Here is a 9,803-nt window from a genome sequence, read left to right as displayed (position 1 = left end):
GGGGAAACCATCGAGGAGGCTCACTACGTACAAGAAAATGAAACATGCTCTCCGGGAAAATCTCCCGATGAAAAAAGCTCTCATCTTTCAACATGACAACGTCAGACCCCACACTGCGCATCTCACAAAGGAGGTAATCCCAAAGATTGGCTGGGAAGTGATCCCCCACCCCGCTGTACAGTTCAGATTTCATCCCCTCCTGCAGGTCATGCTTTGGTGTCGGACTGTGTGAAATGGAGATCGGGGGAGTGCTCGTCAAACTCCACATGTTTTGATTTACACGCCAAACGCATCAAGTGCCTTCTGGTTGAATGGTTTAAATTAGCGGGAAAAATCGTATGGGGTGGCAGAAGGACAGTTGCTCTGTGCAGATTTTGCGGTTTTACCATGTGAGACATAATCACACACACACATATATTTATATATATTTATATTTATATATAATGTAATATATAAAGCGCTTTCTCACCACTGACTGACACTGAATGATATTAAAGATCAGTGCCTTCTGGGTGACGTAGAAAGCTGATATTTTGCGTGCCGATGGACGTCGAAGCCAGTCCACCGGGGAAAATCACAGAATCGTCGGACATCCATAAATGAAAATATAAATTTTTTTTTTAATTAATGAAAAAAATGCAGGTGAGTGACAATGGGGAAGCACAGTAATTATTGCGTGCGGACGGACGTCAAAGCTGCTCTCGTTTTTTTGCTCAAATTATCGGAGTCGATCAAGTTTTTTCGCTTGTTTGGAAGCGCCTTCTTCTTCTTAAAAAAAAAATATATATATATATATATATATGTATATATATATATATATATATATATATATATATATATATATATATATATATATATATATATGTATATGGTGATGAGTCCTGGTGTTGGCGCAGTGGTTAGGGCAGCGGCTTGGGATCCAAAAGGTCCTGAGTTCAAGCCCCGTTGGGCCACTGAATTAATACACCAGGGGGTTGACTCAGCCTGTCATCCTTCCGAGGTCGGCGAAATGAGTACCAGTGTACTGGGCCAGTGTATACCCCGGTTAAAAATAGGTGTACCATATCCCTGTGTCGTAAGAGGCGACCAGGGTTGCGTCAGGAAGGGCATCCGGCGTAAAACCTGTGCCAAATCACTATGCGGATCATTCGGATGATCCGCTGTGGCGACCCCTAATGGGAGCAGCCGAAAGAAGAAGAAGTATATGGTGATGCTCCTGTACCGACCCAACGTTATCCTCCATTCTCCTCCCTTTCTGCCCCCCCCCCTCAACACCCCAACACACAAATGATGGGATAAATGACGGGATACCTCCTTGAGTATATCTGTCTGGAACTTTGTTAATTTTCTTTTCTTTGTTATTTAATTGATTTTCTTTGTTGTTTAACTTGTTTATGCATCGTGTTTTGTGGCAACCTGCGTTTTGGAAGCAAAATTGAGGCTCATGGAAGAGCTCGGTGAGGAGGATGAAGATGCAATAAAACGACAGTGGGGTCACATTTGGACTCAAGAAGTCGGAGAATGAACGAACAGGTAAAGAGGAAAGAGAGGAGGGGAGGAAACACAGTCACCTGTGAGGGTGAGGTACGGTCAATGGGTTTAAAATTAATATGGGAAGGGATGTGGGAAGACACGTGTTGGTGGTGGTGGTGCACCGCCTGCTTGAAGTCCTGGAGGTACGTATGAGTGACATTGAAGATCCTCAACAAGGAGGTCCCACGAAGATTAATTAATTATTGACAACTCGTAAGCCATTTAATGTCACGAAGGCCAGCAGCCAGTGCAGCAACACACAATGTTCGATGCAGCAAGACATTGGAAATTGATACTCACGGTTCAAAGGAACGTCCAAGATACTCGGTTAAAAAGGCAACCGAGTTCAGAACGATGAAGAGGTACGTGAAGAGGTATATGAAGAGGTATGGTAGAAACTTTATTTGGAAAGGCATCTTCACCGCAACGCCGGAGGCTCAGGGTCTACAAGTCCTGCAGGACATTGGGAAACATGATGAAAAACAAGGATAAATACACAAGATGTCATCTTCCCCCATAGTTTTTGTAAATTTAGTAAATGGAGTTAAAGGGCCAGCCCATATTTACAAGATTTATGTGTATGCCAAACTGACTTGAGTGGTCATGTGACACGGAAGATCTCGTTCAATTGGGATATTCGATCATGAATATTAATGACTCGCAAATACATCCCGTCGCTTCACTGACGGGAATATTGAGATTCGGGGGGGAGGGGGGTCGTGGGAGGAAGGGGAACGAGGAGGGGTGGGGAAACGAGTAAGGGGTGGGTGAGCGAGCAAGGAAATGGGGGAGAGCGAGGAAGGGGACAAGAGAGAGGCAGGAGGGAGAGCGAGGCCTTACCACATGTCACCATACACCCAGGGAGGGGGGAGGAAGCGAGGAGGATGGGGGTGGTGAGGGTGGGAGTGTTCTGGACATGCATTTGATAGGGGGACTTCTGCCGACATTAGTACAGGATTGAACGGAATTGGGTATATTAAAACCGCACGTTCAAACGGGTCACACACTAAACAACACAAGGACACTGCCCAGCGATGTCCGTGGGGGTGGAGGGCCTTTGAGAGGACGTAAGTTGTTAGGGAAGGGAAGGGAAGGCAGGGCATTTTCCTTCAACCGTCAAAAAAGCAGCACCAGTGTTCATGTCTTTATTAAATTCCACCAAAAAAAGAAAACCTTTAATTTGTCCACTTCACATATTCTTTGAGACCCCTTCCTCTACTCGACTTCTGGAGAGTTGCATGATGGTGGAAGGGGTTTAGGAGGAGGATATCATAAGGGGAAGGGAGGCAGCATGAGAGGAGGGAAGGGAAGGCAGCCAGAGGGGAAGGGAAGGAAGCATGAGGGGAGGGAAGGAAGCGTTAGGGGAGGGGAAGGAAGCGTGAGGGGAGGGGAAGGAAGCGTGAGGGGAGGGGAAGGCAGAGCAAGGGGAGGGTAAGGCAGCGTGAGGGAATGGGGTGGCAGCGTACCGTGGCGTTACCGGGGCGATAAAACGCGCACTAACTGTAATGTATATCTTTATAACCGTCGTGTTCTATATAAAACAACGTGGGAGAATTTAAAAATGAAAACATATGCCATCTAGTTGACGAAGGCCTGCCTGCATTGCATGCTCCCCTTTTCCCCCACACACGTTCCTCCAATCTCTTCGCTGTCCATGCTGACCATGCACGTACACTGGTGATAAACTCATCCTTTTACTAGCAAACATGCACGGATTTCCCCACACCCACACTGCACGGTGGAATGTCCCACGTGGCTTTGATACCGCAGCACGTCCGCTCCCCTCGTGGCTTCGATGCCGCAGCACGTACGCTCCCCATGTATCATATTCACTGTTTACTGACGTCATGTATCATATTCACCGTTTACTGACGTCATGTATCATATTCACCGTTCACTGACGTCATGTATCATATTCACCATTCACTGACGTCATGTATCATATTCACCGTTCACTGACGTCATGTATCATATTCACCGTTTACTGACGTCATGTATCATATTCACCGTTCACTGACGTCATGTATCATATTCACCGTTTACTGACGTCATGTATCATATTCACCGTTCACTGACGTCATGTATCATATTCACCGTTTACTGACGTCATGTATCATATTCACCGTTCACTGACGTCATGTATCATATTCACCATTCACTGACGTCATGTATCATATTCACCGTTCACTGACGTCATGTATCATATTCACCGTTCACTGACGTCATGTATCATATTCACCGTTTACTGACGTCATGTATCATATTCACCATTCACTGACGTCATGTATCATATTCACCGTTTACTGACGTCATGTATCATATTCACCGTTTACTGACGTCATGTATCATATTCACTGTTTATTCGGTCATCTCTATCATCTCAGTAGAGATGACCTTATAATAAGTCTCGAAGTCTGTCCGTCCGTCCGTCCGTCCGTCCACAATCAAACCGAGGAGAGACAAATAACCAATCGTGGAATGGATAGAGGTCGATGAGACAGGCACAACGATATAACTTTCAAGGTCGTCCAAGGTCGAGGTCAACGTCACGAGAATGTTAAAGTTGCGAAAATCGTCGATTTAAAATCCAATCTCCTCCCTCATTTATCAAGAGAGATCAAATGTTATCAGTGATTCAGATACTACGGACTATTATCGAGAACAACACGAGGCATTTTAAAAAAAATTTCCTCTGGTTCCGATTTTATAGCCCTTTAAACTTCGCTCTGATTCCTCGTATGGGCCGTTCATAAAGTACATACAAAAATAAAAGTACTAAGTTAAGAACCGGGAACTCTCCGAGACAAATATTACATTTGAAGCTTTTGTCAGATTTAACTAAAACAATGGAACACAAGTTTATATGCACACTTACTTTTATTAATGACATTAACATTGTCTTGAATGTCAATTTGTACTTTTATTTTCATAAATGACGTGCTGTGATATTAAAATAAAAAGGTAAATTACACCGCTAGGGACTGCATCGTCATGGCTTACAAACATCGGTTCATAAGGAACTGCTGGCTTTGCAAGCGATGAGCAATGTATGAGGGGGGTGGCTGGGTGGTCACGAGCCTGCATACAGAGGGGGGTGGGTGGTTTTGAAACTCGGAAGTGGAGCGGACGTACTTTATGAACGGCCCCTATTCCAGTCTGACACAGAGTTACTTTCCACCTCTGGCAGAGATGACCGGCACTCCCGCTCGGGGGTATTTTTTGATGTTGATATAAATTTGATAATTGACTGAAGGCCTTCACACACAGAACACTTGTAGGACTTCACACCTGTATGTATATTTTTGATGTTTGTGTAAATCTGATGATTGAGTGAAGGCCTTACTGCACGTTGAACACTGAAAGGGTTTCACACCTGAATGTATTTGTTGATGTTTGTGTAAATCTGAAGATTAACTGAAGGACTTACTGCACGTTGAACACTTGAAGTGTTTCACACCTGGATGCATTTTTTGATGTTGAATCAAATTTGATGAAGGATTAAATTCTTTCAAACACACAGAACACTTGTGTGGTTTCTGACTTCCATCGACGTTCTCTTTCAGGATGTTCAGAGAACTGTTCTTCTTGTTGTTGTTGGACACACCAATAAGTTTATCAACGTCCTGACAAAGAGTGTGTGTCACGTGATGATTGAAGGAAACATCAGTGTCGACCAACGGCGAACACTTGGAACAAGAATCCTTTTTCATTTGTTTCTCTGCAATGGCAATTCACAAAGAGGATCAATAAATCCCTTTTAGCATGAAACATTTAACACAGAAAACACAATGTACTCCAATTGGATCAAAACATTTGAGCGAACGTAAGAGAGGAGACGAGAGAGAGAAAGAAAAAGGCAAGAAATACAGAATGAAGAGAAAGAGAGAGAGTAAAATGAGAGCGAGAGAGAGAGAGAGAGAGAGAGAGAGAGAGAGAGAGAGAGAGAGAGAGAGAGAGAGAGAGAGAGAGAGAGAGAGAGAGAGAGAGAGAGAGAGAGAGAGAGAGAGAGAGAGAGAGAGTAAAATGAGAGCGAGAAACACAAGGAAAGAGAGAAGGAGAGGTAACCAAACACACACACACACACACACACACACATACACACACACACACACACACACACACACACACACACACACACACACACACACACACACACACACACACACACACACACACACACACACACTCACACATACACACACACACATCACACACATACACACACACACACATCACACACATACACACTCACATCTGTGCTTTTCCTCCTATCATCAAGGAGTGGGGGTCCCAAAGGCTTTGCCCCAATCCCATCATTTGGTAAGTTGCCCCGCGAAGGGCAGCAGCACAGGAGGAGCTCTCCATTTCTTTGCATTTGAGGGTTTTGCAGAATGAAGGGTTTTGCGGTGGTCGGAGTGAAAATCCTGCCACAAACCTCGTAAAAAAGTAACCCAACTGCAGGAGGACGTCCGCAGACAGTTGGGCACGAGATATGGATGGCCGTCGGCTCACAAGGAACTCCTCCGCCCTTTGACAGTTTTGTCAAACCTCCTGACAGCTGCTCACCTCCTCATTTGTTCCTCTTTTTTCCCTGCCTGTGTAACCAACATCGACATTCTCTTCAATCTCCTTCTCCCCTCCAGTTGTTGAAGACAGCTGTTCCCCACCATCTCAAATCATCCCCCATCCACAACCATGATCTTGTCTACCCTCATTAACCCCACCACACCCTGTCCTCCTTCCAAATTTCAACTTTCTCTCCTGAGTTTCCTTCTGTATCCATCTTATCCACCCAATTCCTCCACACACCCATTTTTTGTCCACCGCCCTCTCTCTCCTGTTGGTGTTTCCCCCTCTCTCTCTACTGTTGTTGTTTCTCCCTCTCTCTCCTGTTGGTGTTTCCCCCTCTCTCTCCCGTTCCTTTTGTTCTGTTGTGTTCTGATCCGTTCCGTGTTCTCTTACTTGGTATTTTAATGGATGTGAGGACAGTTTAACGTTTAACAGTTTAACAATCACATTCATTCACAAAGGACAACAAGGTGATTCAACGAACAACGGCAGGGATTTACTACACGAACCCAACCAACGTGTCCACCGAGGTTCATCCGAATCCGTCCACAACTAGTTGGGATCTCGTGATCCTTCACCTTCGGTGGTGGAGGGAATGAGTTTGTGGTTCGAACCTTCGTGTGGAGGGAACGAATCATCGACGAACTCGGACTCGATCTTCACCTCCACAACACCATCTGAAACACAAACAATCCGTGAAAAGGAAACATCCAGGAACCACAAGATGTCGTCACGGAGAGAACGTCACGTACCGGGTCCGGACTCCTCATCCTCGGGTGAACCGACCACGGACCCGCTGTGTGAGGGACGGACTCCGGGATCGACCGTGTTTCCTCCATCGAAGCCGTTCGTGGATCCCGGGGTGTTCGCTTTGTGATCTTCGCCCGAGAGATCTCGGATCATCGCGCATCGTCCTCACCACAGGAGACTGTGAGGAACACAAGGGGAGAACCGGAAGTATTCCGGAAAAACAAATCACGTGATCACGATAGATTCACGGTTTCTCATCGGCAGATTCGCGCCGCCCTGTCACGTGACCGACAAAATAGGAAAACCCATCACTTGATCGTGTTTCGGGGAAAACTACCAAACGTTAAAATTCTGAATAATGACGTCATTAACATTAAAAGTCAGAAGCCAATCTGAACTACAATAATATTAATCCGTGTCAAGGAACTGTTCGCAGAAAATGGCGGGAACACAAATAAATTCGGTATCGAAGGAAATTTTATCTTTTGAAGACCCTGGAACACGGTCGAGGCTCGTGGAAGGGATCGGGGCCAAAACAGACGAGGACAAACATAACAAAGGGAACCAACAGCAGGACGGAGGGAGAAGGTCGACGGAGACGGACAAACAAGGGATGCAGGTCACGATGAGGGGTTGAGGAGAGCGCACAGGGTGGACAACATGGAGAGAGAAACAAGATTTTGGGAGAGGGGTGTGAGGTGGTTTTATGGGGGGAGAAAAGATCATGGTTTTGGACGGGGGATGACTGGAGATGTTGGTGAACAGATGTCTTGAAGACCTGGAGGGAGGAATGAGATTGAAGAGAGTATGGAAGGTGGTGTCTTCTGTGAAGAGAACACGAGTTATTACCAGCTTTGTGAACAGATTACAAATCCCTTTCTTAGTAGAAGTAAATGGAGGTAAATGGATTATTTGTTTTCAACCATTGAAATGCAAGCTTGGTTCGAGTGAAACTTCCCTTTGAATGGATTACCCAAATCAAAGTGAGAGTGAAACAACTTGGATCGATCGACATTGATATTGTTGTGGCCACGGACACCGTGGTTATCACTCAGGGGGATTAATCCCCGGTTGTCCTCGGTAGAGCCAGACCTGGGACCACCGTTCCCAATTAACGTTGTGGTACGGTGGTTGTTTTAGAACCACGAACGCCACTCAGTTAACCACGAGTTCCAGTGTCCACCGTCTAATTATGCCGTTTAACTGGAGGTCACGTGGTTACCTGAGCGGGGAGCACGCCCTCGGCAAAGCACCAATGCTATCTCGATTAGATTTTAATTGGGGCGGCCGAGCATTATAACCGCTGGTACGTGCCGACTATTTTGGTCAAATCTGTGGTAATTGCCTTCCAGTCTATCTCGGTTCGGACAATGCTCGACCAATGGAGGGAAAGGTCAAACACGGACAGGTTGGAAGTCAACAAATTATTTATTAATAATAAAATAAATAAATAAAGAGAACTTTTTGTTTTCAGAGGAAATTCAGGAATAAGTTTCAAAGCAACTGAAATGAATAATTACTCAGGCAAAATCAATCAAAATGCCAGGAAAGAGAAAGGGAGCAGATGCTTATTGGGGGTTGACTCACAGCTAAACATAGACAAGGGTACCCAGCAGATCATTCAGGGGGGGGGGAGAAGAGTCGTCTCGCTCACCAGAGAGTAGTTGTCCGTGAAGTGAGACGTCCTGAAAGGTGTGTGTGCGTGTCACGTCCGTCGCCAGCACCCAGCCTTGCCGTGCACCCTCTCACTCACAGCGTTGAATACCAGTCGACGTCTGAGAGGGCACAGAGATCGTCTGTCGCAGGTTTAGACCCTGGTGCTGCGACACGGACAGCTCCTCACACTTCACGAAACTGGTGATGTTCAGTGACCCACATGGTCTGTCGGAGAATGACCCGCGCCTCACATGTTGGTGACCGACCCGTGCCTCACTCGTTGTCGGCGATGCTCTCACCCACACGCGCACCACACCCACACCACATGCTCGCTTGCACGCTTCCTCTCTGGCTCGCTTCTTCCCATGCGTTCTTCAACTCTCACATCTTTCTCGGCTCGCTTGCCTGCATCATGCTCACTTCTCTCCTTACTTTCTCGTTCTCTTCTCCCTCCTCTTACTTCTCTCGCGTCAGAACGGATCTCCAATTCGTTTTATATCTGTGGCCCGTCTCGGTGGGCGCAGAGTCGCCCCCAAGCTCACCCCACCCCACTTGCACACGGTTACCATGACGACACGTGCGCTCAAAAAAGGCAGTCGGTTGGCGCTTGCGAAGGAAATACGTGCATAAACGTTGCTGAGGAAAAATAACGGCGGACATCAGAGCTCGCAAAATAAATGTGTGTAAACGTGTCTGTCATAAATAAATAAAAATTCCCATAAGAGAGGGGATCTATCCTTTTCCTTTCTCAAAGCATCACATTTAAAATCCCATTAGACATGAGGATGGGGCTAATCTGAACATGCATTTGAGGAAATAACTGTCTGAGGACCTGGATGTGTAGATGCATTCATCAGACCAGATTCTGAAATCCGCAACAATATCATCACCGATGCACCGGATGACTCTCCCATAAAAAAAAAAACAGCTCCTGTGATTGGGTGAGTGAGTGTACAAGAACCATGATACACCAATGTGACAATGTTAACAACACTGAACATCTTGGTGTGCAGTCTGATTAAATCTACCTCCTATTGGTTTACTGATTCTTCCTCTGTGATGGAGCTCTCAGTGTAAAAGACTGTCCATCGTGAGTTTTAATCTTGACTCGGCGATAAACTGCCATCCTGGTGTTTCCCAGGCAGGGCGTACGTCGATGTTTGTGCACCAACCCTTGGACGATCTCACAGTGCCTTTCCCAAGGAGGTGGCGAGTTGACAAGCGATTCGCTATCACCGACCCGTCGTGTTAAACACACACCTCCCGGAGACGCCCGGAATATCAAACTTGTTCAA

General features: G+C 46.1%; 1 protein-coding gene across 6 annotated transcripts in view; it reads right to left on the bottom strand.

Annotated features, from left to right (window-relative positions):
• The window catches only part of LOC147008437 (uncharacterized), a 34,282-nt gene that overhangs the window by 10,420 nt on the left and 14,059 nt on the right, over positions 1 to 9,803 (bottom strand). For 3 of the 6 annotated variants that reach the window (XM_085864929.1, XM_085864930.1, XM_085864931.1), the window contains exon 5: positions 1,834 to 1,986. The gene's annotated coding sequence lies outside the window, so the exon portion shown is untranslated. Of the gene's footprint in view, positions 1 to 1,833; positions 1,987 to 5,113; positions 5,252 to 6,611; positions 6,780 to 6,854; positions 7,116 to 8,506; positions 8,955 to 9,803 lie in introns of those variants that run through there. The other 3 variants (XM_085864933.1, XM_085864932.1, XR_015053412.1) reach the window with 3 other exon arrangements.

The sequence above is a fragment of the Eptatretus burgeri genome, chromosome 19 (genome assembly GCF_056783735.1).
Source record: "Eptatretus burgeri isolate ZD-2024b chromosome 19, Ebu_testis_v1, whole genome shotgun sequence".
Lineage (NCBI taxonomy): Eukaryota > Metazoa > Chordata > Myxini > Myxiniformes > Myxinidae > Eptatretus > Eptatretus burgeri.
This window is presented reverse-complemented; position numbering and strand designations above follow the sequence as displayed.